The 27195-nt window shown below is 42.5% G+C and overlaps 1 protein-coding gene and 1 long non-coding RNA gene across 8 annotated transcripts in view; one reads left to right on the forward strand and one right to left on the reverse strand.

Annotated features, from left to right (window-relative positions):
* Positions 1-351: 351 nt before the first annotated feature.
* Positions 352-16180, reverse strand: LOC139588438 (uncharacterized). 4 transcript variants are annotated; one of them, XR_011678693.1, is made up of 5 exons: positions 15480-15516; positions 12207-12422; positions 11891-11980; positions 11681-11791; positions 352-683 (listed from the first exon to the last, which is right to left on the reverse strand). It is a non-coding gene; the product is annotated as an uncharacterized lncRNA (long non-coding RNA). The 4 variants fall into 4 exon arrangements; XR_011678701.1 differs by lacking the exons at positions 12207-12422; positions 15480-15516 and adding an exon at positions 16075-16180; XR_011678680.1 differs by lacking the exon at positions 15480-15516 and having other exon boundaries at positions 12207-12765.
* Positions 16181-18679: 2499 nt separating this feature from the next.
* Positions 18680-27195, forward strand: part of AFTPH (aftiphilin) — a 42612-nt gene continuing 34096 nt past the window's right edge. For 2 of the 4 annotated variants that reach the window (XR_011678856.1, XM_071424725.1), the window contains exon 1: positions 18680-18896. The gene's annotated coding sequence lies outside the window, so the exon portion shown is untranslated. The remainder of the gene's footprint in view (positions 18897-27195) is intronic. The other 2 variants (XR_011678857.1, XM_071424717.1) reach the window with 1 other exon arrangement.

Genomic DNA, 27195 nt, shown 5'->3' on the forward strand with positions numbered 1-27195 from the left:
CATCTAGTCCCCACCAGACAGCAGAAGCACAGCACCTGCAGAGGTGCCTAGAGGGATGTACATTAAATTTCACCACTTGCATGGGCTAACTCCTTCAGAGACCCTTGGAAAGCTCTGGTTTGACCAGTAATACTAAAGTGAACTACAGGCATGTTTTGGGGGGAAGAGAAGGGGCGAGGAGGACACCTGATGTGGCAAGAGCCATCTGTACTTCTGTCCTGTTCAGATCCATATTACAGACACCTCACAGCTGGGCCTTATTTTGGTGGAGCGCTGCTGAACTTCAAGTGAAGCCAATTCATGTTGAGGGATTTACTCACAGGAATACCACCAATACGACTCTTTGCTAGCACTGCACTTGATTTTATTTTTAAATTATGACTTTCACCATTTTTCTAAGAATAGAGGCTGGCTCTGAAACACCACATTGGCTCCAGCATGCTTCAGAAGTTACACATTTCTTATCCTGTTGAAGTTTTGAGGCTTCAGTTTCCTCACTGGTGCCTTGCTAGACCAGGGCTGTGATGCTAGGAGGGGTCATTCTGTGAAAGACCCCAAGAAAGAGGTGTCTTTCAGCAGCTCTCCTCCCAGCAGGCAGAAGGCTGCTCTCTCAGGGGTAAGAAATGACAGCAAACCAGAGCTGCGCTAACTCCTGGTTGGCAGAGCAGGGCTTCCTTGTGACTCTGAAAGGCAGGAACAAAAGCCTGGTTAATCAGAAAAACTCCACTGAAGATGAACAGCAGATCTAAGCAGCAGAGAAAAGCAGGATTTCAGGACTAAGCAATCTGATACTAACAGCAGAGCCACGGGCAGGTGTTGTTTCAATGGAGCAGAGAAGTAAAGCTCCATTCTTGTGGAGCAGTCTCTTGCCAAGCATGGATGGAGATGCTGGAGGTTTCTGACAGTGCTCAGTGGCTCTGCCTTCGCCTGGCTCCAAAAACCCCTTTGATGGGCAAAAAGCCAGTGCTGACAGTGTTGTAATGTATGACCAGCTCCAGTAGCAGCTCCGGCACTGCATGCTCCAAGAGGCAGAGAGGATTCTTTCCTGGCTGCTCTCTAAGAAGTTTTCTGTTCAGTGGGAAAGATAATGCTGTCTAAGAGAGATCTAAGAGAGACCAGAACTAAGGACAGAATATGGCTCTAGGTAGAAAAAAACACTCTTGGGAAAGTAACAGATTACAACCAGACTACAGCATCTAGGGGAAAACAAAGTATTTTAATTTAAAAGTAAAAAGCCTGTAGCAAGGATAGAGGGGTTCCTTTTACACCCAACTTTTGGAAGAAAGATACAATGAGCTACAGTGGTTATTAAACAGACTCTGAGGGGCAAAACTGGGAGCAGCTTTGGATTACTGTGTGAATGCAGAACACAGCTTCCACATGCATTCCCCTCTATTTCCATTGCCTTTTCTCAAGGATGGCCACTCCTCTCCCTGCAGGAGAACCATGGCTGGAAACCCCACTGCCAGAAGAATTCTTCTGTGGCTTCAGACCTTTATGTGTCTTCTAGCAGACACTGACCAAGGTGTACTTTATGTAGCACAGTTGTTCAGTGAGCTACACTTTATGTAGCTCACTGAAAAACTTCAAAGCACTGACAAAATCTAAAATTAGCATTAATTCATTAATGCCCCTTGCCATTTCTAACATTATTGCTCTTATTCTATGGGCAGGGAGAGGGAAAAACAGAGATGCAGCAGCCATACTCAGAAGTCAGTGCTGTAATTTGGAATACACTGATTTCCATACAATGTCTCATCACCATGACTTTTGGCTACAACATTGAAGTTCAGGCTCCCATGCCCCCTCCTTTGCTCACCAGGCAGACATTATTTGGACAAAATATACAATGGTAAGGTTGAGTAAGGCTATACACTAAGTAGCTCCTCTGGAATCAGAGGCACTATTTGTAATGCAAAATCATTCCAAAATACAGCTTTTTATAATAGTAAAATGAATGGCATTCCGTCAATTTTTTCTGCAGCCTCCACTGACTCAGAGTGCTTTCAACTGCCATTTAAATAATGCAGAAGAGGAGATAGAACAAGATCAGGGAGTTTTCTGCACCTCAAATCTAAAAGCTGGTTTGCACACGTGTTTCCCTAGACAAAATACAGCAATCACAACCTGAGTGATGCAAAATCTCTCCCAGTTTTGGTGGAAGTACACTGATAGCAACAGACTACCTGCTGGAGTAGGAGCTGGTTTAAGGTTCTCATAATAAACCTCACCACTTTGAGCTCCTCCAAAGATGCTCTCAAGCAGAATAACAGGATTTTATCTAGCAAAGGGAAGCCCATTATTGTTTTAATGCACTGTAAAGCTGAAGCTGTGATAATGCAGGCTAGAAGATGATGTTTTTAAGTGAAAGGGAAATTAGTTCTAATTACAATTTTTGTAGTCTTTCTGTATTGCCAGCTGTATTGATTTCCTTCTTCCTGTGTGTGACTGGCAACTGGGGAACATGATCCATTATCTCATGCTTGTGTTGGAGAGCAGCAGAGATTGGTGTATTTTTAGAAACAAGATTCCCACAGTGTAATTGTAGCAACTGGGTGATCATACACATGCATATTAAAATACCAACAGATGAATTCCTGGACAGTACCAACAAACATTTCACTGCTTGGGGTAGAAGGAAAGGGCGAGAATGCACAGCTCAGAAATTCAACAACTGCAAGCATAGGGGTTTTACGTCTGAGAGTGTCCTCTGAGGGAAGCTGTGAAAAGGCTGAATCTTTTCCCTTTCCTTTCTAGGATGAAAGGATTTGAGGTCAGAGGGCCTATATGTCTCCTGTCTTACCTGATCCCATCATACATGAAATTATCTCTGTTCCAGTGGAGAGAACTGATGGCCATCCCTACGCATCCTTCAAGTGCTCAGTCCTGGGTCTCAGCTACCAATGGGCAGTGTTTGGGGTGCCCATGCTGCACAGCCAAGCATGGTGCAGAGGTCCCTGGCTCTCTAAACCTCACCAGGACTGCAAAAGTTCAAGGCTTATTCCTAGGAAGAAAACAGATGTGGGCAGACAGCTGGGAGGGCCAAGTTGACTCTAAGCAAAGCTGGTTGTGAGGCAAGCAGGAGCTGCCTGTGCAGGGCCAAAGTGTAGCAGCATCTGTCAGCAACTTCTAGGTCTCATAAAGCATTTATATATCTCATGTAAGAGAAACTGTTCCAGACTCTCTGGGAATTATATCAGCCAGGTTAACAGTCCTGCCATTGTGTTAGTTTAGACAGGACTTGTACAGGACCAGAAGAGGTCTGAAACTTTCCACTAAGAGCCAACACAAGTATCTGTAAGTAGAGCAGAATATGAGTTCACTTGTGGAAGAAATAACTGAAGTACACTTAAAGCATTCAGCAGTCACTCAGGTAGTGTCAGAATGCCAGAATCCCAGCAGACTGTTATTGTATCCAGTACAAATAAAGTGATGGTCACAGGCCATCCCAGGAGCATGGTGACTATTACATTTGATAAAACGGGCAGAGCAAATAGCTCCCAGGCTTTGGGTGTGTTAACTGGAACGTGTTTTGGAGGACAGGACATGGAATGCTGTGACAGACAGCTACAGCATAGCTGACCTCAGAAGCCCATTTAATAATCTTGAAATTTATATTCTTATCACTGCTATTGCAATTGGTGTTGGAGGCTATTTAATGCCTGACATTTTGCTGGATCCTGTTACATTTATGCATGTGGATATTGCTCAGGAATGGCAACATACCACATGCAAAGAAAATCCCTGTCTGCTTTCGATGTCCCACTCTTCTGTCTCATTATATGCTCTTTCATCCTCTAATAGGTGGATGAATAAAGAGAAGACCATAACCTAACTTCTTAGTATCACTTAGCTTTCTTTACACTTTCATCATGTTTATTATCACCTTTTTAAAGGTGCACAGACTTTTTCAACTTAATGACAAAATAACAAACTGGAAACTTTTCTAAAAGAAGTCTTCAATCCACACAGTAAGAATTAACAGTCACCAGAGTCAAAGTAAATTGCAAGTGGTGGTGAATTGCCTAACATCCTGATGTAAAGGTAAGATAAAGGCCAAATCTGGGGGTGTAGCGCAACATGAAATCCAAATGTACAGACTTTGCATATCAAGTTTTATCTTCATGTCAGAAAAGCCTCTAATTATGCTGAAATGTGTGCTTTCAAACTTTCCTACGCCTGGCCTTAAGAAAACTCCCTCCACCCCAAACTAACTGCAGCCAATGACTCCTTCCATGTCTTTCTCTCCCCACAAGGGATTTTAGACAGTGAATCTACATAGCTGTGTCACCAGACCAAACAGACCTCCACCTTCTCAGCCTGTTCCCACCTGCCTCTGGCCAGCCTCCAGATAATTTTTGTGTCTTCCTTTATGTTAAAGCCATCTTCTTCTACCTGCAGTGCTGGAAGGGAGCAGCCAGACCTGGCCTTTCAGAGCATACTGCTCCACAGACAACATCTTGTTCTGTAGAGGGCATGGCAAGAAGAACCATCCTTCACAACATTTGGGGTAATGTGAGCCAGGTTTCAAACAGGAGGTCACAGCTTTCACTGCCAGAGACTGCCACCCATCTCAGGCATGGAGCAGCTCCATTTGACATCTTCTAGGCTGCTTAGTTTAGACCTCAAAGAGATTCAGAGGGAGATCCTGGTTACCTTCACAGGTGAAATGCCATATAGGGCCATGAAGCCACCTGCTGTGCTGGTTGGCTTGCGGGTCTGGATCAGCATGCCAACACCTCCACAGCAACGTGTAACCAAACAAATACAATTATAGACGCATTTCTTGGGAGAAGGTGGTAGAGTGACTCCAACCCAACATGTGTCAACAGCTTCCTGGGGAGAGGATTTAAAAGTGCTGTTAGGTGCAATAAAGACTGGTGCTTAATACACAATTTTCTGCAAAGATGCACTTTTACAAAATTTTTTGCTTAGGTGAGCAGAGTGACTACATTAATGGGAAAAATGGAAGCCTTTCAAGCCTTTCAGTGGGTGAATAGTAGCTCAAACTGCAGGGGTATTTATGCCACCTTCTGCAGCATCTTATTTCAGCTGTGGTAATTCAGTCTCCTCTCTGTGGGTTCCCAATACTGGCAGTGGAAAGAGAGATGCTTCTCCAGAGGATGATTTAGCAGGGATGATTTTGATGTCCTGAATAGTTTTCTAGAGGCCTTAGCTCCAGTGATTATAAAATAACCTGGAAGACACTCACTTCCTACCAAACATCTAAATGTAGATGCCTGATCTCCTTTTCACACACATGCACATCCTGTGTCTGAAGTTAAAAAAATAAATAAACCAGATATGGAAACAGTAGACCAGAGATAGGTGACTCCAGGTGTTTCCTTAAGTTCTTTCTTCTATTAAGAAAGAAACCACAACCCTAAGAAAGTGAAAACCAGCAAAACCTTTCAGTGCTGAAGGCAGAGGGAAGGTTATGCATAAATAACAAAATAAAGAAGACACTTGCAATTTTGCTTCCACAGAGGTTCACCTCTCCTGCCAGACTTGGAAAAAGTTCTGAATAAAAGGCTCTTGAAGAAGCCAAGGCACTTAGGGAGGGCCTGCACAACATTCCACAGGCAGTGCAAGCATCTTCTACACACAGGAGTAAGAAACAATACCCTCTATCAATTAGAAATGCTAATGACGTGGGAAGGGCTCTGTAAACATGTGACCTTTATTTACTTTCAATTCTTTTCCATATTCTGAGAGCAGATTATGGGAACTTTGAATGGCTTACAAGCAGGGCCTGCGTTGCCAGAAACAGGTGGCAATAGGAAAGCACTGTGTGTGTCCCCTTCCACTGAAAGTAAAGCCAGATAAAACAGAACTGTGTTTCAAGAGAATAGATTTATCACTTTTCTTAGACCTAACAGGGTAATTTTTTTTCTCTGTCCTTTTTGAACTGTTCAGCACTGGCACGTGTAGGAAGACACAGAACATTGCCTTCTTGCCTTCTTCTCAAAATATGCAATAGCTCTTGGCTGAGGAGTTTATTTACAAACAGCACCAGAAATGACAAATGTCTCAGTATTGAGCCTTCATTCCTTGGTGTTCTCCTACACTTGAATGTAGAAGAAACAATGCTGCTGCTCCACAGATATTGAGGAGGTTACAGCAGCAAACAAATCTGAGCTGAGCTGCTTTGGGTAGCCAATTTTGTGTGTTGCTCACCATTTTTTCATAGAACCATAGAATCATAGAATCTGCTGAGTTAGAAGGGACACGTCTGGATCATCAAGTCCAACTCCTGGCCCTGGACAGGTCATCCCAAGAGTCATATCCTGTGCTTGAGAGCATTGTACAAATACTTCTTGAACTCTGTCAGGTTTGGTGCTATGACACTGCCCTGGGGAGCCTGCTCAGTTCCCAACCACTCTCTGGAAGAACCTTTTCCCTGATATCCAACCTAAACCACTCTAAATCCAGCTTCATGCCTTTTCCTCAAGTCACTGATCACAAGAGTGAAGAGATCAGTGCTTGCCTTTCCACTTCCCCTTGTGAGGATGTGGAAGACCCCAGTAGGGTCTCCCCTCAGTCTCCTCTTCTCCAGGCTGAACAGACCAAGTGACCTCAGCCATTCCTCATATGGCTTCCCCTCCAGGCCCTTCATCACCTTCACAGCTGTCCTTTGGACACACTGTAATAGATTAATGTCTTTTTTATATTGTGGTGCCCCAAACCGCACGCAGGGCTTGAGGTGAGGCCACACCAGTGCAGGGCAGAGCTGAACAATCCCCTCCCTTGATTCCAAAAGAGCTGAATGCCAGGGATGGGTGAATGATCACTACCCACACAAAGCCTGATGCAGCCTGATGGGTGTTTCAGAGTGCTGTGCCAGAATATACATATGTCAGAGATTAAGTGACCAGCTCTGGGGGAGTGGGACAGAAAGCACTTGTTGGGCTCAGTTTCAGGTCACACCAATGTTGTGTGTGAGCGTGCTCACCCCCCTGTAAGGCTGGAGCCTTTACAAAGGACAGGGAATGGGCAGAGTGCCTGCAAACAGAAAGGGACAGGCCTGTGGCTCTGCAGAGACAACACCCCTCCAGCTGTTTGTTTAGCTATAGTCAGAATGCATCCTATTTTGTGAACCTGCCAGCACACTGAAAAAACCCATTGGATTGAAACCCTTGCTCAGCAAATGCAGGACACAGTCTTTTTACTTTCTAAGACAATATTATTTTTATATGCAGTCTTCGCTAGACTCAGGAGTCTTGATGTGTTCTAACCCACTCTAAGTTCCTTGTCTACTTCATCCTAGTAAAGACTAAGAAAAGATTTGGGACTGGACTCTCAACAAAAGGACAATGACATTTCATTAAACCTGAAGACTTCAGACATGCAACATTTTGCCTCTTCAAACATTTTTTTATTGCTAATGGAGCTCTGGATGATGAGGTCTTTGGCACACAGAGAATCAGTGCTTGAATTTATTTTATTTAATTTTTTTACCTATTTTATAGTCTCCATATCAGGATAATTTGTTTTAATACTCCCTAGTGAAATGAGGAGAAAACCCTCAGATTTCTAATCAGGTTAGGACTGTAGTAAACCATGGGCAAGAGTGATCCTACTCTGACAGTAGGACAGGCAGCACTAAAGATGTAATTTAAAGATAATGGAAGTCAAAGAATTGGAAGTCAAAGGACTTGGACACTGTCTTCTCAGTTTTAATTGCAGCTGGCTGCTCTGCAGTATCCTTTGGAAGAATCTTACATGGGAGCAGCCCAGTAGCTATAAAAGATCATGCATCAAAGCCTCAGAGTAAACAATCTTCACAATACCAGTGCAATGGAAAGCACAATGAGCGCCTTTGTGCACCAGTGAAAGTCCTGTGGTGGTCATGCTTGCTTCCTGGGAGGTGAGATGGTTGAATTCAACCTAGATCAGCCTAAGAGAATTCACAGGAATACAACTGGTACTCAACAGTTCACACAAATGCTGCATGTTTCCCACACGCTGCCTGCCACAACTGCAGATTATTTCCTGTTTTTCATGAAACTTACTCATTCAATATTATAATTTTTGACTTCCAAGAGAAACTTGGAGACTGCTGCAGAGGCTTACCCAGGCCCAGCATTAGACTGGGGTCCAATACAGCTCTGACTTTCTCCTATCTGCTCCCTCTTCCCAATTCTAGTGCAGAAAAAGAAATGGCAAGATGCAGCTCGGGGTGTAACAGTCCACCCCATCCCACAAGGAACCTGACACTTTTCACACAATGAAGCTTTTCCATAGGCCAAAATGAGCTTTGAAAACTATAGAGATGAGTTTATAATGCAGTGATGACTCCTTCCATACAACCAAGAGAGCAAAACACACGCAGACACTTCACTGCACCAGGCCCTGGGGCATGCTTGCAGCTGTGAGATGCAACCAGAACACTTTAGAAAGCAAAGACATAACAAGGTAATAATTGTGAAAGGGGAAGAAACCTATCTGTACCACTCTTAAAATGAATTAAAGGCACTACAATAGTGTGCATATAACAGGATCTGACTCAGAAGGATCTGGTCTAGCTCTGTAAAAGCAAACCAGCTCCAAGGCAAACCCAAGCATGCAGTGACTCTGTCATGTTTTGTAGGGGTTATCACCCTGGTTTTGTTCTATATAGTGCAGGGTTGTAGCTCTGTCTGCCTGCATCTCTGTCAGATCAAGAAACAGGGACTCTCCAGAGAAGTGGCCTAGCTAGGGAGGGTGTTTAAATTGTCAATCAAAACCAGAGATGTGTAACTAACCCAGGCCTCTCTGAAGGCATGGCCTCTAGGATAATTTAAGCATGTCTTGATAGCGTAGAACTACAGAGTGGAAAAATCTTCTGAGTGCAACCTGCTGTCAAATTGCATCTGAAGACATTTATACAGAAAAAAGATCAAAGACTCATGGCTCAGCAGCCATGAAGTGGATATACCAACCATCCCTGACTGGCTGGCCACAAGCATGAGAAGAATAGGCCAGTTTGTGACAGCTACCCCAGCACATTCAGTCCACATCTCCCTCACCCCTGAAGCAACTCTGCAAAGGGCCATCTGATAGCAACTGGGTTCCATCAGCACAATTCAGACAAAATGATCCCAGAAGGTACAAGAGGATATGTTGGGGGCTGTCATGTGCTAAAATGCTGACGTTTTAAAACAAAAGCTGGTTCATATTCAAAGAGGTGGTGACCTCTTTGAGTAAGAGGAACAAGCATTTGACAGGTGGGAGAACTCTGCAGTGCTCCTGAAACTCTTTCCTGCTTCACATGAGGATATGCACAGGAGCCTTTGCTCCTCAAAAAACCTTAATACAGGTTTTGTACCAAGATTAAATTGCTGCTCAAAGGTCTGTAAGTGATCCCATAAAGAGCAGCATTAGAGACAGGCTGACAGGGAGCCAGAGGCCTGATTCTGGGCCACAGCTGCATGCCTAGCAAGGGTCGTGAGTCTTGGCCTCTCCACAGAGGAGAACTTGTTGGAAACTCCACCCAGCATGGAACATGGAACATGGAACATGGTATATACCCAGTATAAGAACAGTGAGTTACTAAGGATATGTTCTCTGCCCACGGGATATCTTGCCAAAGAAGACAAGGCCATTTGCAGCAAAATATGGATAAATATGGATATAATATGGATTGTGGCCAAATTTGGAAATAATTATGTCTCCTTTGCAACAACATTCCACAACTGGGCAATTGGCCCAATGCCATTTCCATGGCAACCAATTGGAGGTTGCTATCAGTCATTCATTTGAATCCACTGAACTGCTGACCTACATCAGACCAAACAGACAGAAAAGATCCTGTGGCCTACATTATAAACAATTCGATAAATGCAGGGAAATCGAGACAAAAGAGTCTCCTTCAGAATATCAGCTTGGTGATCAGCCTGTGCTGGGAATCAAGGCTCCTTGCAAGAAGCACCAAACCCTATAAATTAAAAGATTTATTATGTGTATTACACTTTTTTTCAGCTCAGTAGTTAAAAACTGAAAACCGTGAGCCAAATTCACTGCTGATGCACATCCCTTGAGTTCATTAACTTTAGAGATGGGGGGACTGCAGCTCACTGCTCCCTTGAAGTGCCACAGGCTGCCCTTAGATTGCATGTTTGGTGCAAAGATGCAGAAAATGGTGAGGAGACAAGGCAAGGGCTCCTGCAGACCACATCAGTGACTCCAAGTAAGCTTGATGAGATTACATTTGCTTCCCAGAACCAAGAAGCTGACTCAGAGACAGCTTCCTTTTCCCACTGCTGAAACCCAGTTAGCCACGATTTAGAAAGAGGAGCCTAATGACCTTAAACAGATTGCTCAGGTACTTGGATTTACCTAATCTCATCTTTCCTAGCTCTTTTCATGGAAACAGAGCTGGTTCAGCTGCTCTCCAGAGATCTCTGACTGATCCTGGATATAGAAAGGGTGGAGGTTGGACTTTTCATCTCCTCATCTGCCCCACTTTCTGTGCTTGTCTTTGGCCCTCTGCTGTTTCCCTCCCTGTTCTCCACACCCCTCTCTGCCTGCTCCTTCTCCCACTCAGCCTGTTCTTGATACAAATGTCAGGTGTTCACTCTCTCTTCTTTCTGCTTGTGAGACAACAATGGGATGACACAGAGACCAACAGATTCCTCCATCTGAAGGTCTCATCCTGACTGCTGGTGCAGCCAAAGGTTGTTGCATGCAGGATTCTGGCAGCTAGGGCTGACATTCTGTTAGCATTCAAACACATTTTATCTACTTGGAGCATGGCATTTCCTCTGATTCTGTCTTCTTGTTTATGACAACAGCCTTGTCAGGTAGTTTAGGGTCAGGTACAGCCAATCTCACACATTTCTTGTGTAAGAGTTTTCAAGGAAGAAATGCTCTTTTTTCTGAGATTTAGCCTTCTCCTGTGCCTACATCCCAGATGCTTTGCATCTCAATGAATGTAGATCAAGAAAGCAAACCTATTACAGAAAAATATGAGAGAGGATAAAATTGGAACATATGGCTCTGAAACAAGGCATCAGATATGAGCCTGAAAGACGAGAAGGATTTTGACAAATAAACAAGGCAACAGATATGAGTCTAAAAGACAATGAGAAGGATTTTGACAAATACCTATGAAAGAAAGCACTTTCCTTGCACAGCAGTTGCATTTGAGACATAAGTTGTCATTAACCCAGAAAAACCTCTGCCATTTCCATTTTTAAACCTGGAACTGAATGCTACTATGTGTTTAATGGACATTTTGTCATTCACTGTAGAAAAGAAAGAATATGACCTTTGCAAAAAAAATCTCAAATTATTTTTATTGATAAGAATCACTGCCAGTCACACAACATTAGTTTATTAGGAAAACTTAATCAAAACATCTGAACCTGACACCGGAATTTCAGTGACTGTGTTGACACACAGAAGTGAAATGAACTTGTGTGGTTAAAACAGGATATTGCAGGTCTTCTTAAATATTTGGGGGAAAAAAAAAACAGTGGTAGAGGTAAGTTTCAGGTATCCTAAACCTCAAAAAGACCCAACCAAACAAAATATCCCCAAACCCCAAAATGTCTTAGAAATGAAAATGTCTTCAAATGGACGTTAATGGAGAATACAGGAATGTATACTACTACCCTGCACAGGTTGGTATGCAAGTGACTGCTGTCATAGTGCCTATTACACACATATTTATTACACACATAGAGTGAATAGTTTGTACCTTGGAATTTCCTATCAGCTGATCTTCAAGGGTGTTGGAGGCTCTTGACTCCGCCCTCACAGAAAGGAACTGACGCAGCAGGGAGGAGGATGACTTTGGAAATCAGCTCACCTTTGCCCAATAAATGAATGAGACCATTAAAACAGAATAATTGTCTTTACCTCTTTTAAGCACTTTTCATCTTAAATGTAAAAAGCTCACAAGCCATACCTCTTAAAGGCAAGGGACTGTCAAGAAATGAATTGTTTTGATTTCTTTTCTTATGGGCTTTCTGCATTTAGACCCTGCACTAAAAAAAACCTTAAAACAAAAAACAAAAAGAACCAAACCAAAACAATTAGTTGCACTGGAATGTTTTGCTGCTGTGGGCATGAGAAATCTTGCTTTCCTGCTGACAGCTGAGGTACTCAATACCATCTTCTCGGAGAAGGAAGTATTGTCAGACCTGGGTTTGGTTACAGACTCTGCTGACAAGCCTCACTCATCACCATTAATACGTACATACACTAAAATACACTTTGCACACCTTGCTGATGAGTTATGTATGCAAGTATGTTGAGGCCAGGTGCACACGTAGCATTGCCACACTGAAGTCATTAACTTGTGCCACTTGGAGGATGTGGTCTAGGCCACAGCAGGTAAAATGGGGCTCTTTAGACATTCATGATCTGGTTAATCTACTGGGTAAGCCCTCATATGGCAAGAATGTGAGTCTTCATCTTCATTAGATGCTCCAAATCAGCTGCAAACATGGTCAAGACTCAGAAAGAACCTCTTTAAAAGAAACATACCAGCAAACCAAGCCAGCAAAAGAAACATACCAGCAAACCAAAGAGCCAGTCCAAAACAAAACACACACAAACACACACACACACACACACACACACACACACACACACACACACAAAAAAAAAAAGCACCACCTCACAAACCCCCCCACCCCAAAACTCTCAAGCCTCCTAACACTGTTGAGTGTCAACAATCGTATTCTTGCCCAAATAAGCCTGAGCCAAACCCCACAGAACCTACATTCAGATGTAAGAGACTTCTAAAATAACTGTTATTTCTGTTCTCTGTAACTACACTGTGTTCTTTGTAGTTAATACATTCAGGCCTGTTTAGGGACAACTCTGAAAATTTTAATGGCTTGTTAATCACAAGAGAATGAGCTGCTGACATAGCAATGCCTTCTCACTTTTGTATTAGGACTCCAGCAAAAATATCCAGGGAGACTTGTGAAAAGTTGTAACAAACTTGCACTGCATCAAACAGAATACTTACATGTTGCATCTGAAACATATGGAACAATGTTTTATATTTTATGCCATTGCAACTGGAACAGAATGGAAACAGTCCCTTGCTTGGGGAGCTGGGAAAAGCTAAAGCACCTTTACTGGATCCCCAAAACCAGAGAAACCAGTGCCTGGTCATTCTGTAAGCCCAGAGGTCAGTGCTAAAGGGAGTAGCAGTGATGCAGAAGAGGTGGGGAAGTTTGCAGACCCAGATGGGCTCTTCACAAGGGGTCTCTGATGTGGCTGGGTGGTGCCCTGGGGCCAAGACAGGCACTCTTGGCTCCCTCAACTCTAACACAGCTGAGAGCCCAGCGCTGCCCTGGGGAGGAGCCAGGCAGTGTGCACTGATTCGGGGTGGAGCTCAAAGCACCAACCACTCCCCAAAGAAACAAGTATCCACCACTCATAAATCTGTTTTATCACCTTTCCATGCCAAAGGACAGTGCGGTTCAGCAACAGGCTGCTTTAGCAACAGTTCATTCTCTGCTCAGCTGCAGCTTTGTTTAACTCAGCTAGCAGTGACTGCAGAATTTTTCTTTTATTGACTGATGCCCATTTAGAAGCCAGCAGAAAGCACATATTATTCATTCAACTAGCTTTCATAATGCCCACCTCATGAAACCACAGCCACAAAAAACTTAAATATAAAGCTTTTGAGGCTGATTGGTGAATTCAGTCAGAAAAGACCTTTCTGCTTGATAATGCAGTTGTAGGGTTATTTCAGCTATAAGGGTCTAAAATAAATGCAGTTTTACTGAATTTAAAACATTTCAGATAAATGTGCCAATTCAGTTTCATGTCAGAATGAGAAAAAGTCAAAACACTCTGGGAAGATGAATTGCAATGATTTCACAGAATATTAGAATCACAGAATATGCTGAGTTGGAAGGGACACATCAGGATGGTTGAGTTCCAGCTCCTGGCCCTGCACATGACATCCCAACAATCACACAATGTGCCTGAGAGTCTTGTTCAAATCTGTCTTGAACTCTGCCAGTCTTGGTGCTGTGACCACTTTCCTGGGGAGCTGTTCCAGTGCCCAACCATTCTCTGGGTGAAGAACCTTTTCCTAATATCCAACCTAAACCTCCCCCAATTCAGCTTCAGGCTGTTTCCTCAACTCTTATCACTGGTCATTAGCAGAGATTCATGCTTCCCCCACTGAGGATGTCAAAAACCCCACTGAGCTTTCCCCTCAGTCTCCTCTTCTCCAGGCTGGACAGACCAAGGGATCTCAGCCACTCCTCACATCTCCCCCTCCAGACCCTTCACCATCCCTGTGGCCTCCCTTGGACACTCTCTAATACCTTAATGTCTTTTTTATATCATAGCACCCAAAGCTGCCCCAAGCACTTGAGGTGAGGCTGCCCCAGTGCAGAGCAGAGCAGGACAATCCCCTCCCTTGCCTGGCTGGGGATGCTGTCCCTGATGTCCCCCAGGACACAGGTCGCCCTCCTGGCTGCCAGGGCACTGCTGGCTCATGTTCAACTTGCCATGGACCAGGATCCCCAGGTCCCTTTCCATGGCACTGCTCTCCACCCTCTCATTCCCCAGTCTGTACATCCAGGGCTGCCCCATCCCAGGTGCAGAATTTGCCACTTGCCCTTGTTAAACTTCATATGGTTGGTGACTGCCCAGCTTTCTAGTTCCTCAAGGTGTCTCTGCAGGGCATCTCTGGCCTTAAGGGAGTCAACAGTTCATCTCAATTTAGTGACAGCAGCAAACTTAGTATTCCTTTGAGTCCTGCACCCAAGGTGTTAAAATAGGTGTTGAAGAGCACTTGGCCAAGAATGGAGCCAATAGCAGAATTGAAAGCATAAGGCATTAATGAAATTAAACTATTTGGTGTCTTAAAAGACCATTTAAAATTCATTCTATGGATAATATAAAATCTTTAAATGTCTGATTGGAATGTGAATTAAAAAAAAAATAATAAGGAAAATCAAGGATTATAATTTCTCAGGACACTGACTAGTTTCTGATCAGCAGCATTGCCAGACACAGCAGAGAGGGAAGCACATTGCCTGAATTTTGGAGACTTATCTAGCCTTTGATTATAGCAAATTTCTTCCTCACTTAGTGGGGAAGCAAAAAAAGTTTGCACTGGCATGAGCCATGTTGCACTGTATGTAATTTTGAAATTAAAGAGAAAAAAAGAGCTGCACTATCCACTACCAGCAGTACAAGATCTTTCAGAAGATTTTCTGCATCACACTACACAATATATGGTACAGCTTATATAAAACTAAAATTTACTAAATTAAAATTCAGGAGCCATGTTGTAGTCTTCAAAATGATAAATAAACCCTAAATTTCTTCTCTGTAAATACTACATACTCCATTTTTTGAGAACTATGAATGACTCAGTTTTATGAAGGACACGCATGCAGACCACAGCAGGTTCTTTCCGCAGTCCTCAATTCCCAAACCAGGAGGAGTGTCTGTGTCTCCCAGACCACACAGGTTTTGGGAGAACCTTTCTGAATCATTCTGACACACCAGAGTACCTTTTTCCATCTGAGACTTCTGGGAAGGCTGCGCCCTCTCCTGACAGTTCAGGACTCGGTAGCAGTGACTGATAAAGCCACTTTGCTGCAGTCAACAAGTCAAGGCTCAGCCTCAGACCTACCAAGACCAGACCAGCTCGACTTAAAATCTCTACTGCAGAAGGGATTCACATTGAGATGGATATATCAAAATTACAAATTTTATTACCATGCTTTAGGAAAACAAATTGTTTGAAAGTATTTGCTTTAAAAACACCTCACCATTTATTCGAAAATGGATAGAACACTGTGCTAGAAACATCTCCAAATAAGATACAGTGTTTACAATCCATGCAATTCTGTAAAGGAAACTTTCATATGTTAAAAATATAACCTTGAAATTACTGTTGTAACCCATGAATTCCAGTTCACAGAGCTAATACATGATATGGCTAATGCGATTATAAAGAGTCAGTCTGTCTTCACAAGCAAATGCAATCTCCTTCAGCCAGCAAAGCTTATGCAGAAATGACTGAAGAAATCCCACACATCTTGTCAATCATTCACACTATGCCTAAGTGAATATTAACTTCATTTTTTTGTGTGACATGCTTACCTCCCATCTGATCTTGCATTCAAGTTAAGTGAATTTTATGGACTCACAACTGCAGATTGATTAACACTTCTGGTCCTGGAAACTTCTGAATGCCACCAAGAAAGAGAAGGAAATTTTCACCACACTAGACTGGCAGGGACTATTTGGAGGAATTTTTTGCCTTTCTTTATAGCTTAGGATATGAGTCACTTCAAAGCATCTGAAATTTTACTTAACAAATTTCCTTCTCATCTAGAACCTGATTCCTGATACCATTTATCTTCCTGGATTTTCTTCTGAGATGCATGATTGTTCTGCAACGGTGGGCTTTTGCACAAGAAGGGCTTAACTATTTTGTTTTTCTTTAGGGTGCCAGTGTTGCAAAATGTGTAATATGTAAAATTTTCTAAAGAAAGGATGTTCTTTAATGCTTAGTCTTTATATACTTTCAAGCCAAATCAACAAGAAGGGAGATTTAAACAGAGAGCAGCTAACAAGCTCTGACATACAGGTGTTAGAAAAACAAATTACTTGTGGGTAGAATTGCCTTCTTAAGGTTTAGGACTGGACTTGCTTCAATGATCTCAGACTCAGGGGGAGGTTAACCAGGCTTGGGAAGAAGGATGTACCAATGATAGTGGACACAAAGAATGCAGAATTTATGGGCCCCAAGGACATTTAGCAGAATTCCCAAGATAAAGCAGAAACCAATAAAGACAACTCGGTGACCATGCTGAATCAGCTCTGCCTGGGTAAAAGGTAATTCCAGCAGGGACAGATCACAACCACCAGCTGAGAGCCCACCTCAGAGCAAGAGAAAGCCTGGGCATGCAGACTAATCAGCATGAGAAGTGAGAGAGTCATTAAACAATAGAGGAGAGAATACCAATTAGAAAGAGAACTCTGTAACTTGTAGCTAATGAACACTAATTCCTTTGTTTGCTAAAATGTATAAATAGTAAAAAGTTTTTATAGTCGGTGTGCTTGATTTGTGGAATACCACAGAGGATCCAAGCTTGTGCAACTCCAAGATAAATAACCAAAGTCTCTCTTGAGTGTGTAATTAATGGCTTGTTGCACTGGGTAAAAAATCTGATTCTTTTGGACAACACTGGGACTTATGTTGCTGTCTGCAGAGTTTACAGGCAGCACGTTTATTTCATGTATCATTGAAATAAATTGGTAAGGAAGATGTAAAAGAGAAGGTAATTATTCTTTTACCTTGTCCAATTGTATTATTCACAACAGGAAGATTAACAGTCATAGCCAATGACCACCAATTAAACACAGCTGGAATGGAAAATGAATCTTCACGAAGTAGCACCATACCGTAAGGGATGCTTCGGGCCCCTGGAACTTCATGGCTACTGCCAGGTATTGGGGGGGGGGGGGCGGCGGGGAAGATCTCGTTTCTCTGTTGCTTTACAGCAAAGTATTTCACTGTTTTTTACACGATCTTCTCTATACCCTTACGATTTGGAAATCACATTGTTGTACACAGGGTGAAGGTCGCTGAACGCTAAATTATCCTATTTCCTGTTCTCTCAGGCTTCTCCTTCTGTCCTGCCGGGTCAGCACAAGCTTCACTCTGCGCTTCTGACACTAAGCTGTAAAAAGAGAGCAGCCACCAGGAGGCGAAGTAATAGAGCCTCATTAATAGTCACATAGACTCATTAATAGTCATCCATTATTATCTTCAGCTATTTTAACAGGATTCAGACCGTCACAGAAACGTTGCATTAACGATATAATTCCTCCCTGCTTCACTGAAACCTTCTATTGCTGATTAAATTACCAGATTAATTATAATTACCCTTAAATGCATTTGAGGTATTTTTATTCCACTAACCTATCTGAAACATGAAATGTTCTATGTTTTAAGCCTTTCTCATCCAAACTACTGCGTGTTTAAACATGGTGTGTATGTATCTAGAGCCTCTGGGGGAGCACAGGCTCTGGGGTGACCTTATTGCTCCTACAGATGGGGTCGGCCTCTCCTCCAGGCCACCAGTGACAGGACAAGAGGCCATAGTTGTAAGCAAGAGGTTTAGGTTGGACACTGGGAGGAATTTCTTCACAGAAAAGGTGATTAAGCCTCGGAATGGGCTGCCCGGGAGGCGGTGGAGTCACGGTCCCTGGAGGTGGCTCTCGGTGCCGTGTCCGGCTGACACCGCGGTGCCGGGTCACAGGCTGGGCCCGGTGACCTCAGAGGTCTTTCCCAACTGAATTCATTCCGTGATTCCGTAACAAAGCTCTAATGTTACACTTCGCTCGCTATTTTATTAACGCAATTCGGGCCGCGATGTGACCGCTGTACGGAGCTCAGTTAACCACGGCCCCAGGACGAACGGCAGGCTTTGCACGCTACTTAAATGCTACTCTTTTAAACGTTATTCTTTACAATGTTAACACACGCTCGCTGGGGCTTGGAACCAGCTGACGTTTAGGGTCCCTTCCAGCCCCAAGCGGCTCTAGGGCCCTGAGTGCCGCCGGCACAGCACAGCAGGACACCCAGGAGCGCTGCACCCGCTCCCTCAGCGCTTTCTCCGCAGCGCTGCTCGCGGCGGGGCGCGGGCCGGGCCGGACGTGACGCGGGCGGGGGCGGCGGCGCGGTGCGTGCCGGGAGCGCGGTGGGCGGTGGCGGGCGGGAGGCGGCGGCCGGAGGGGGCCGGGCCGCAGCGACGCGGTTCCTGTCGCCCACAGGGGCTCCCCTCCATGGCGGTTGCCGCGGGAGGCCGCAGATAACCGGCCGCGGCCCCTCTCCCCTTCCTCCCTCCTTCCCTCCCCCTCCCCGCCCGCCGCCATGCCCGCCCGGGCCCCGCCGCCCCCCGCGCAGCCCGCAGGTAAGAGACGGCGGGGGGCGGCTCGTTCCCGCCGGGCCTGGCCGCGGAAGGGCGCCGGGGACCCCTGGGCGCTGCCCCCGGAGCGCGGCGGTGGCGGCCGGGGCCTGTCGGGGCAGCGCCGTCCTTGCCGTGGGCCCGCGGGGGAGGGCGGCGGGGCCCGGGCGGGGCAGGGCAGGGGGAGCCCCGCGGCTCCCCGGGCTCGTCCTGCCGGAGCGGGGGGCTCGGCTTTGTCCTGCGGCGGGGCCCGCGGTTTCCTGGGGTTCAGCGGCGCCGCAGCTGGGAGAGGGCGCAAGGATGTGGTGCAAGAAGTTCAGCTGTCCTGTGTGTTTGGCTTTTCCTGACAAGCTTTCTCTTTCGAGGGGCGTAGAGCGTGTCTGTTGCTAAATGCATCTGGACATGACAGACTGAACAAAGTTACGATAATTTAAGTGTGGTATTTTTCTTTTTGTAGAAGAGGTAATTTCATTCTGAAATGAGGCGAAATTGCTCAAATGCTGTTAGGTCCTGACACTTCAGTTTGTTATGAGAAGTGTCTACTTGATGAACCAAAATAGAATTTTTTCTTTAGAGAAGACAGTGCCTTAAAAACAATGGTTAAACCTTGGGATTCTTTCAAAGTGTCAGTAAATTGGCCTCTTAATAGTGACAGCCCTTCCTTCCATTTTCAGCACAGAAATGGAAACCGGCAGTTTAATGCTCCTTAAGCAAACATCTGTTCATAAATGACTGGAGTGAGTAGAGAAACATTGCTGACAGGAGCTCTGCTGGGTTAGTTTTACAAGTTTTGTTTCCATGCATGATTTAGAGCCCAACATGCTTCATTAGAACTCATTTTTCAGCTGTTGAGCCCATGGTAAAGTGAGTTTGATGGATGCTGCTTTTTAGCTGGATTGGTCCTTGGAGGTTGAACAAAATTAAAAGTATTTCCTCCTTGTTTTATTCTCTGGACATATGAACTAGACTTGGAAAGGCAATTAGCCTACTTTAAAAATAAAAATGGTCTGTTGTATTGTCAGCACAGGCAGAGAGGGTTGCTCATGCAATGCACAGGTACCAGTTCCTCCTCCTGAAGTTGGAGCTGTACCTGGAGGAATGTGACATTAATTGTGGGAGCCTGGGGAAGAGTTGGAGTACCTGTGGCTACTGAGGGTTTGTTTTGTTTATTTTAAACAGTCATGTCAGTAAGATTAAATAGCATGAATGTGAGAATGAGACTTAAAAATATGTAGAAAAACTAATGGAGCTCTGGTGTTTTCATTCTGCACTGATAGTTGCATAAAGTACACATTGTATGACCTTTTAAGGTCATGTGAAAGTATGACCTCTTGGTTTTATTTCCTTAATTTGTTTATAAGTAAGCAGTTGAAGGATCTCGGCCTCATTTGTTTTTTTTATTGTACTTTGTTTTTGCTCAGATTGTGTTTTTGTTTAGCAAAGGATTTAATAGACTATGAAATCTGGAGTTCACACAGTGAATCATACTTGTGTTACATATTGCTGGTGATGAGGGCTCTATGTGATCTCTACATTTCTGCATAAAAACTCCACCAGTAGCTTACTAAGCTAACACAAGCCTTCTAACACCTTAATTACCCAAAGTAATATTCTGAAACTTTCAGTACTTTGAAAAGACTTGTCTTTCACAGTGGAAATAATAGAGCACCTTAGATGGACCTCAGTCAATTCTGCCGTTTCCTCTTGAAATATTCATTGAGCTGTCCTTGCAGAGCTGTGCTGGTATCAGTTGGAAATCCAGTGGTAAAGAAACTGATGCTCGATGGAGTTGTTTTCACTACACTCAGCAGCATAATTTTCTTGCAGATACCATTATCTATCTCGACAGAATGTTCATTCCTCTCTGTGCTATTGTGCTGTTTGACAACTTAAACTGCTTCTTTGTGAACATTTCAGTGCAATGACATGCTCACCCTTTCATGGGGATTCAAAATACTTACAATTTTTCTGGATAGTCAGAGAAGTGCCTTAGATCCTACTCATTCCTAGGTGTTAGAAATTTTGTCTGTTAGATTTTCTCCTTTGTGCAAAAAACCACACTGAGTAAGCTGCTGCTATTGCACACACACACACACACAGAGAAAAAAGCCTTGAAATGCCTTGTTTGAAAACTGACATTCTCATTTTCTGTAGACTTTATTTCATGCTAATGTTTTTGGCAATTAAAATTTTCAATTGCAAGGAATATTTCTGTATTGATGCCACTTGCAAGGTGATCTAAGAAATCTGCTGTAAAGCAAGTAATTTGAGTTTTTCAAATCAGAGTCCTGTGTTGGGAGAACCACAGGGAAGGGCAAATCCTCTCTTCACTTCAGTATGTTTGGAAGTAGGGTGAAGGAAACGTGACACCTCAAGTTCATATGTCTGTTGATAAGCAATGGAAAATAGATTTTATTCTTTGGAGTATTAGGTGTCCCTCCTGTATTGTGTTTTTAATATGAAGTAATGTCTGTAGGTGGGATAAATGGTGAATAAGTAAGCCTGCTCACTGGAAAACAAGCAATAAGTACATTTGCAGTAATGGGAAGCAGACCCATGGCTGTTTTCCTTGTGCAGCTGTATTTCCTCTGCCAGGCTGTGGGAGAAGCTGTCACATAGTGTGCAGCCCTGGGCAGTTCTGATCCACTCTGTGCTGCAGCCTGTGTGAAGTTTGAAGGGTTTATATGTGATGGAGATCATACTGCTCTGTGAGGAAGTCTCTGAGAACACTTGACCCTAGGTAATCTAGTTCTAATACTTTCTAATCTAGCATCTTTTTATCCTAATTTAGAACACATTCCCAGCTAGTATGTTTGAGGGTAACAGCCAGAAATAGATTTCTCGCTGAGTTAAGCACTGTTTTTAAAGGAATTTAAGAAATCATAAGAATGAAAACATCTGAGTTATGTGTTACTTGTAACATCCATCTTTACACATTGTGTGGCTGTGTGCTGTATGTTGGACACAAATGCTGCATTCCACAGAGCCAGACTGTAACCTGATTGACTGTCCCAGCCACTTGTGTTTGCCCATATGAATTTAAGATGTGCTTGTTCTTACAACATTTTCCCCACTTTCTGTTTACAGATTTATGTACAGGCAGCATCTTCATCTGCAGCTGTTAAAGTGTATCAGTAGACTTTGAGTTGAAACATTTTTTTGCTTTTAGTAACTTTGAGGACAACCTGGTCTTTTAGGTTTGGGGAGTAATGCTGTTCTTGGTTTAAGAAGGAGTTTAATGAAACAACAGAACATTTAGATTCATATTTTCCAACAGCTCCTCTGATTCTACAGCTAAGCCAAAATGAAACAGGGAGAAGTGAAGCAGCACAACTACTGAAAATACATGTTTGCTTCTTTATATAGTTTAACAGCATTTAAAATGAAAGTGCTTATATCGAAGATCTGTTTAAATTTCTCATGTGTGCCACCTAACTTGGTCTTCCTGCATTGTCAATGATGAGAGGGAGGGCAGCACTGTCAAAGAGGTTTGAATATGGAATAGGCTGGATTGTCTAGGGGTGCCTGGTGTTTAATGCCAGCCTGGGGAGCACAGGAGAACAGGAAGAATGAGCTGCCTGAGATTAGTGCCAGATTCTTGGTGAAGCTGTCCTGAGTTCTGTTACTTAAGGGTTCATTATACATACAACACTTCGTAATAGAAAGTGTCCAGCAAATTTAGTGTTTGAAACCACAGTAATGCACGGTGGAATTGATTAATTCCAAATGCTTAGTAGCAAGAAATAAGGCTTAGATATGTTTGCCTTACTGGAACTGGAGAATATTGTTTTCCTCAACTCATACATGGCCAAGAAAAGGTGCTTTGGAACTCCTTCTTTGGGTAATGGGCCTTCTGGCTGTAACAGCATTAAGTTCAAAATTGAAAACATTGATTTCTTGGAGGCTTTATGAAGTAAACATTTTCTTGGTGTATTTTGTTTGCTGGTAACTATTTCCAAAAATAAAAGTAAGCTTATTAAACCAATTTAAGAACATATTGACTTCAGCCTGGACAGACTCTCTCTAGAGTGGATTTGGGTTGCAGAAATGCTGTTCTAACAGACAGGCTCTCCTCATCTACAACTACCATTCTAGGAATAGGTTCTCAGGTGCAGAAAGACTGGGAATCTCATTTCCATTGTTCATAAGCCAAAGAAAAGGCAAAGAGATAATGGAAGAGGATAGCTTTTCCTACTGGAAGCCAACACTGTGCTGTAATAAGAAGTCTAAATCTGGTCCTTACTGTGATATTTTTGGCATTTGCTAGAGGAATTCCCTTGCAGTAAGAGTTAAATGTTCTTGGAAAGATCAGATGCTAGCAGCTAATGACTTGAATCCATCTCCTTGCTATTGCAAGGCTTTTACTGTAAGGTGTTTCAGTAACATTGTAATTTCTGTCATGGAGATCTTGATTGTGCCATTTCTGATTATTGTGTTGCCTGTATGCTTTCAGGAGGTGGTTTGCTTAACTCAGCTTTTCTTCAGAATAATCCACAGCTGAGAGGTTATTCATTGCTTTGCTTCCTCTCAAGTTAAAGGAAACATTCTGCTTTACTAGGGGTTTCTTTTGAATTTCCATGCCTCAAGTGTTTCTTTAGAGATACTCTTTGAGACCTCCTGATTTTTTAGGTGTTATGTAAGAGCCAAACATGCTGTTTCAAGTCTTGCCTTAGAAGATACACAGAGAAGGAACTATTTATACCTGCTTTTGTGTAGTGTAATTGCATTGTTCTCTATGCTGCCTGGTCTTTGTTAAGCTGTTGCTATTACTCTACAAAAAGGTAGTGAACAAGGATGTGATCTGTGTGTGAGGAAAGCACATATTGTTCCCTATTTACTGCAAACAAATAAGCAGATAGCCTGGTTTTGTTGTAAATGTTTTGAAAACCTAGTTAGTGATCAGAATTAGAGGATTTGCATTTTCTCTTTCCAGTTCCTTGCCTATCAAAATTTTTCTAGCATTACTGATTTGTTTTCTCTTCTTTTAATGTTTCTAATTAACTTGAATTGCATTCTTAAATGCATGTGACTTGAGAAAAAAGATTTGAACCTTGAATCTTAATTAATCAGCTTTTTTTTTCTTTAGAATACAATGTCAATATGTTTTGTGAGTGTATTGGTGAATTGCATATATAGTATGACTTACCCAGTGGTCTCCTGTTTGTGGTACTGAAATTTTTTGAGAAATCCCTTGATGTTGAACTTTAGAATTTGAATATAAAGAAGCACGTTGAACTAAGAACTAGCATTTCCAGTTAATAAGAACCCAACAAGCAAACAGGTAAAAGAAAGAAATACAGAAAATGGCATCTGAGAGAGAATACAATTCTTTATTTTTCCTAGAAAACCTTGCTACAACCACATGCCATGAGCAATTGATAGAAATCTGTCTTCAGTCTAATCTTAAACTGTTGAGATCTGCAGAAGTTACTGGCATTTGTCAGCATAAATCTGTGTTTGTGACTAAAGCAATCCACTAAACATGAACACTTTAACTGTGTCAGATTCCTCACCTCGGGGTGTAAGGTCTGATGCCAGAAACCTGGGTTGTTACTTATTACAAATCACAGAAGTTAGGCAAGTTATGCTCTGTTACACAAGTAAAGGCTGTTATAATTTCCTTCAAATCGCAATCCTTATTATATAGTGTACTGAAAAATTGGTGGTTTAAGTAGTATATGTTTAAAGAATCTATAAGTGAACAGAGTTAACTTTATACTAGACTTTTAAATTTGGTCACCAATTGGCTCAAAAACAAGATGATGAATAATCCATATTATTGGTCATAGAACTTGTTCAAATTCTACTTTGGGTTAAATCACATTGTAAACATCACTCAAATACCAGGTTTACAAAATAATCTAGCAGAATGTCTTGATGAAGAATATGTCTGAGCTGGGTAAAAAGACTTCAAAAGATGAAGCCATAGTTCCAGCTGTATTTGAAATGCCAGACAAAGCGGGGATTAACTAGGTGAAATAAGGAACAAAGTAGTTGTTCTGTCAGACCTGTGGGTTTTCACCAAAGGTTTCAATGGACAATAACTAATTTGATTTCTAGTTGGCAGATAGAACACTTTTGGAAGTCACGAAAGAGGACCATAATGAAGTTCTTTCTGAAGAAAACTACATTAAGACTATAAAATACCCATGCTGTTTTATATTGTGAGGAGAATTGGGATTATGCCCAGTTTAAAAATTTATCACTGATTAGTCAGGAGGAGGGGGAATACTATTATGACTTTTTTCCTTTTCTTACAGTTTGAGTTCTGTCAACAACAATTAAATTGTTTGAGTTGTAACCTTACACTCATAAGCAGATTCATACATTTTGGAGCCCTCAGTGTTTGGCTTTTAAAATGCAGCAGTAGCATAACTGGAAATACCTGACATTTAAAAAATAATTATACAGAAACCCATACAGTCGGTTATGCAGTGGGTTCTTGTGGATTAAACACATAGTAGACTATCAAACCTGTGATCAAATTTTTAAATGTACAGTTAATGTTCCTTGCAGATCCTGTTTTGGCAACTGTTATTGAAATGTAGCTGGAGCATTGTGCTGCTGGACTGCTGCTTTGTAAATGGTCCCTGTGATGTTTTAAAAGTTCTTTGAAATGTAAAATTGAAGGAAGTTTCTTCTGCTCTATGTCAGAAGTTGCAGGAAAGAAAATTTTTAAATGGTCAGATGTCATCCTACATGTTCAATTGGGTTTTGGCTGTTTGCTTCAGCTCCTATGCAGTTATCTTTGTCCTGTGCTTATCCTTACTATTCTTGTTCCTTGTCTCCCCTTTTTAATGTTAACTGGAAAGAAAAGGAGTCTTGTGGGTAAATTCCCTGTGATTGTGATGCTTGCTCCTCTCACATTATTCAGTTTGTTTTCTGAAACTGCATATTTGGGTTATTTTAGATCATCCTTGCCTCCAAGGATGTTCTCAACTCTATTGGGATTTATTTTTGGCTGAGGTTAAAATAGTCATACAGTAAATGGTCAACCAAAAAATGGGTAGAGTTGTTATGATGGATAGTATATGAATTTTTCTTGGCATGTCTTGCCAAAATGAGATCCGCTAATGTAAAGTGGTGTAGTTAGTAACACAGACCTGAATGTGATATTTCAAATTACTCTGGTGAAAACCAACCTCTAAATCTGAAAAGACTTAAAACACATGGTTTTTGATGAACCATACAGACAAATTTTTCTTTTAATGGGAAAGTTCAGAAGTTTAGAGTGAGTGAAGCTCTTCTCTCAAATACCTTGTTAAGCAGCTGGTGCTGAGTAAGCCTATGTGGGAGCTTGTTGACAACTTAGGCTTTATTCTAAACAAAATCCCTTTGCAGTTCTCTTCAGTTTGCATGTTATGTTACAAATTACTTCATGCTTTCATCTGATAAGCATGATGTACTTTTGTAACTGCAAACTACCCTTTCAAAAAGAAATTTTATGTTAGTCACCTCAAGGATCCCAGTTTCCTGGCAGATATCAAGTGCTTGGTATGTTGTGCTTGAGAAGAACTGCAGAGCTCCATTTGTTGCTTTTTTACCCTTTGTATGCTGCTCTTAAGGTGCTTTTACAAAGTTGTTTGCTAGAGGCACTAGATATAAGGGTCGTGTTTTATCTGTGTTGCATAACTAGTGTTGTAAAGTTTGCACTTATTCTGGTGGTTAGAAGTTCAAATATTTGCCAGCATGTATAGGTTGTTTCCACTCTTTTTCTGTAGGTGAGGCTGAGTGTTATTACGGTTCATTCATGTCAAGTGTCATTTGAAATGGAGAGAGATTGGTGTGAGCTCTTCTTTGAAGGGTTTTAAGGTATGGACTAGTTCAGTGATGTGTACAACTGTGAATTTATACATACTAGTAGTTATTATTTCATTAATTGCACACAGCATTGAAAAAGTCAAGATCATTCTTTAGGAAAGAAAATTTTCCATCCATACCTGGCTTGTTCCTGCAATGGTTTGCAATGTTAAGACAGAGAAAGTCCTTCATCTGTTTCTATCTAGGCCATGGGAATACTTTCTTCTTTTTTCTTTTCCCCCTGTGGTTTAGTGATTTGTGGTTAAATATTTTATGAATAATCATGCTCAGCTCTCTTTTTGAGAATAAGTTTTGATGAAGTGTGTTTGGCTCTAGGCTTTACTGGTGGCATGATGATGGCATTTCTCAGCTGGTTCCTAAGACAGAAGCAGGCTGGTGGCAGCAGCAGTGGAGGCAGTGTGTTGGCTTGTGGGTAGGAAATCCAGAGAACAGGGCAACCAAACTGAAACCCATGGACTGGTAGAGAGCAGGGCAGCAGATCATA

The sequence above is a fragment of the Agelaius tricolor genome, unplaced genomic scaffold, assembly GCF_023055355.1.
Source record: "Agelaius tricolor isolate 1412-34295 unplaced genomic scaffold, bAgeTri1.0.p SCAF_1, whole genome shotgun sequence".
NCBI lineage: Eukaryota > Metazoa > Chordata > Aves > Passeriformes > Icteridae > Agelaius > Agelaius tricolor.